Below are 4287 nucleotides of genomic sequence, written 5' to 3'. Positions count from 1 at the left end.
CGTTTTTGTATTTGTTGTGTTATTCACGTTTTTGTGTTTTTGTGTTTTTACATTTTTTTTTGCATTTTTCGCGTTTGTTCATGTTTTTTGCGTTTTTTTTATTTTTTAGCATTTGTTTTATTCATATTTTTTGTGTTTTCATATTTTTTTTTTGCATTTATAACGTTTTCCCCACTTTTCATATTTTTTTAGGATATAAATTATGGATTTGCAAAAAAATTTAGGATTTAAGAAATTGGCTAGAGGGTAATTTTGAAAATAAATGATGATATTGATTAGGAATAGCCTATTCCTAGGTTAAATCAAGGAATCCTTATTCCTTAATTTATGGAATACACATTCCAAGTTGAACCAAATGTTGGAATAGAAATCACTAAGGAATCTATTTATTACTACTATTAAAACAGAAACCTCACTTGCCATGTGTCACTCTAATAATAATTTATCTGATGTGTCACTTTGAGGATTTTTTGAATTTTTAAATTTATTTCTTCTAATTTTACTTACTCCCTCAATCAATGTAGAGTCCGCCTCTCTCCCTCTCAATCTCTGTCCTTTCAACTGCCACCCTCAACTTCTCTTCATCACTCCCTCAACCTCACGATCTTAGCCCTCTCTCTCACACGATTGTATGAACTTCTTCTCTCCCTCAACTGCCTCTTCTTCCCTCACCCAAATATGATTCACCTCTAAAATCTCTCTACACTGCTAACCTAGCCTGCAAATTATTCCTTTTCTTAGAATCTTAGAATTCCCTCAACTCTTTCTTTCCTTTATATAACAGGCGAAAGACACCAGATTTATGAGAATCCCTCCTTCAATCGGTAATCTCTACACTGCTTAATCGTTTTGCTTTATCTTATTATTTTAAATTTTTTCTCTATTTCAGTGAATCTTATCACGGCTTTGTTTCCACAATCACTAAAATCTCTCCTAGAATCTTTGTCCTGTTTTTTTTTTTGTGTGTGGATGTCGCTGATCTGTTTGCTATATAATTATCATCTACATTTGCAGTTAGTTTTAGGTTTGCTGTATAATTATCATCTTCCTGGAATTTATCTGCAACTCTTGGAGAGCTAAAATTTCTAATGTCCATTTTGTAATGAATTTTGTGGATTATTCACTTTTTGTTCTATTTTTTCTTCTTTTGATTAAAGCGACCCTGTTGATATTGTTGAAAGGTTGTATAGTTTGAGAGTAAACCATGTCTAATTTGGTTTTGCATTTTAATTTCTCAAGCTCAAGCTTATTTTAATTTCTCTGAACAGTTTCTTGCCTTGCCGTTTTAGGACAATCAGAAGTTAAATGAGCCAATGAGTAAAGGGAAATAAAGTCACGAAGATATGGAAATTGGAAGTTAAAGGATTTATATTTGTGCTTAATTAATTCAAAATTTGTGCTGGCAGAAATTTGATGGCGTACTTGCTGTCTTGCTGATTGATGACAGATGAATGTGGATTGCTATTACATTGAACATTTTATTGATCAGGAATCTACAGATGTGAAAGACACCAGATTTATGAGAATCCCTCCTTCAATCGGTAATTTCCTTGCTAATAGATAAATGTTTTTTCTTTATCTTATTGCTGCTTATTTAGTGTTTTTGTTGCTGATTATAAATTTGATTGTTCATAAATGTTATGAAGGTGTTGCCTATGTCCATGGAGCAAGCCTGAGATTTTATGGCCGAGGTTCAGGAGACTTTGTTTGCATTTTTCTTTTTCATTTTGTTCTTCTTTCTCAAGTTGAATTTTTGCATATAAATATGTATATAGTTTATGATATGTGAAATCTTAATTACTTGCTGTCTTGCTGATTGATGACAGATGAATGTGGATTGCTATTATATTGAACATTTTATTGATCAGGAGTCTACAGATGCGAAAGACACCAGATTTATGAGAATCCCTCCTTCAATCGGTAATTTCCTTGCTAATAAATAAATGTATGAACTTCTTCTCTCCCTCAACTGCCTCTTCTTCCCTCGCCCAAATACGATTCACATCTAAAATCTCTCTACACTAGCAGCCTTCAACCTGTTCCAACTCCATGTCTGCAGCAGTCTCACCTAATTAGACTCAGAAGACTATTACTTTTACTCCACAAGGCTGCGATTGCCATCTAATTACTTCCAAGGTTATTCTCTTTCTTTTTCTCTTTTGATTGTTTTTTTGATTGCTTGATCAATTCGCTTTATCTCCTCAATTTTGTTTTGCTTCTCAACAGGAATTATGTAATTCACGTTCATATTGTTCTATTTGAGCTTCAATGGGATTTTATGGCCGAGGTTCTTATAATTAACTGATTTATGCTTCTTTTTTTAAACTCTTGCTTTTCAATCCAGATTATGAATGAGATAGCTTCGGACTTTTCAGATTTCCTGAAGAATGCTTTATCACTGTAAGTTTCCTGTCCATTTTCATTTATTGCTTGCTATGTGTTTGTAAAAATGCCTATGAAGGTGTTGCCAATGTCTATGGAGCAAGCCTGGAATGGAGGATTTTCATGGTGATAGATATAATTGATACTTGGTTGGTGATGCGAGAACTAAGGTGAAATTTACAATTGAAAACAACATCATAAAGTTTACAAATCTTTCAGTTAATAGGCATATCATGAAATTACTTATACTGTCCATTTTTGTAAAAATGCCCATGAAGGTGTTGCCTATGTCCATGGAGCAAGCCTGAAATGGAGGATTTTCATGTTGATAGATATAATTGATACTTGATTGGTGATGCAAGAACTAAGGTGAAATTTACAATTGAAAACAACATCATAAAGTTTACAAATCTTTCAGTTAATAAGCATATCATGAAATTACTTATAAAATTACTTTCCTTAATACTTTTCCTTATAAAGTTAAACATTTTTAGGGCTGAACTACATTTCAAGGTTTGGGATAACTGATGCAGCAGATGGATCTTTCAAATATCTCCCTTCCATCTTTATTGTGCCCAGCATCTTCAAAAAACCATCTGTTGAGTATTCCCTCAAATCAAAGCACATAAGCCTCATCTCCATTGTTTTTCAACAGTTATTTTTTATTTTTTAATATTCTGGGTTCGACTGTAATTTATGAACATAACATCTTATGTTGATTGTGACCTCATTCTGGTGTGCTTCTCTTACATGGACCCTATGGTTCTACACTGAAATGTGAGCAGAATCAATTACGGTAAGTCGATATTCATTCCTTTTCCCCAATTTATTAAAAAGACCTTATTCATTAGATTTTAAACAAGCTAATTAGGTGGGAAGGTTCAGATCTAAAATTTAAATTGTTAGGTTTAACTTATTGTGACAGACGTAAAAAGAAATTCCACAGCTATATGTTTTGTTATTTTGGACTTGCTGCACTGCTTTCATGGAAATTTTTCATTCAGGAATCGATACTCATTTTGATCATGTAGCTTGCTGTTTTTATGTTTGTAATACTGTACTTGACCGCTATTCCATCTTCTTCATAGTTATTTTGATGTGCCTATCTGCTTCTTTACTCAAACTTAAGAGTTGTAAGTCCTACACAATTTGAAGCCTTTTTGACTCATCAATATCACTCAATCTGAAGCAATTTTATTAATTCAAGGGATTTCATATATTTACTGTTGTTATAATCTGAATTGCACTTTCTAATTTCTATGTCTTAATAAAAGTTGTTTATACACCTTTAAATTAATTACTGTTACTGTTACACTTTTTTTATTCTCTTTTTTTTTTATATATTTCTTTGCTTGGATATTCTCATTATAGGCAGAAGATTAGAAAGAAGCAGTATGACCAAAATATTATCAAACCCAAAATTCACACGAAATTGGTGAGCAATGAGCAGATACTGACCTTGATAAATGTCTATCTGAGTTGTGTTACAATTTGCTGTGTCAAGTTTGCATTTCTTCCAGGTTCCACGCAAGTCAGCAGAAGGAAGGAGGCACCAATATATGATTTTAATTCTAGATAGCAATTGCAAGCTTCAATTTTATGTTGTTTCAATGTCATTCAATTCGAAATTGAAGGTCTTTGTATCTCAAAGAATATTGAGTTACTTAATATATATGATAACTATTTATGAAAGCATAAAATATATCATCTTATGTTTAATATTTTGATGGTTAATTAATAGGATAATTGGGGATGGGAGTAACTGGAATCTGTTTCCTCACAAAAACATTTTGGCTCTATCATTTTTAGCAGTTCAAATTATATGACATCTGTCAATGTTTGACGGGAATTCTTGGATCTTTTAATGTTAAGGCATTATGTTTAAATTAAAAAACATGTCACATT

General features: G+C 32.1%; 1 long non-coding RNA gene across 7 annotated transcripts; it reads left to right on the top strand.

The window, feature by feature from the left end:
• Positions 1 to 534: 534 nt before the first annotated feature.
• LOC136230498 (uncharacterized) lies at positions 535 to 4042 on the top strand. Of its 7 annotated transcripts, none has more exons than XR_010689420.1 (8): positions 535 to 824; positions 1290 to 1356; positions 1448 to 1541; positions 1647 to 1691; positions 1827 to 2136; positions 2345 to 2552; positions 2661 to 2751; positions 2877 to 4042. It is a non-coding gene; the product is annotated as an uncharacterized lncRNA (long non-coding RNA). The 7 variants fall into 7 exon arrangements; XR_010689419.1 differs by having other exon boundaries at positions 1290 to 1541; positions 1827 to 1920; positions 2060 to 2136; XR_010689415.1 differs by having other exon boundaries at positions 1290 to 1541; positions 1827 to 1920; positions 2029 to 2136.
• The last annotated feature ends 245 nt before the right edge of the window (positions 4043 to 4287 follow it).

This window comes from Euphorbia lathyris, chromosome 5, assembly GCF_963576675.1.
Source record: "Euphorbia lathyris chromosome 5, ddEupLath1.1, whole genome shotgun sequence".
Classification (NCBI taxonomy): Eukaryota; Viridiplantae; Streptophyta; class Magnoliopsida; order Malpighiales; family Euphorbiaceae; genus Euphorbia; species Euphorbia lathyris.
The sequence above is the reverse complement of the archived record's forward strand: the minus strand, read 5'-3'. Positions and strand labels throughout refer to the sequence as shown.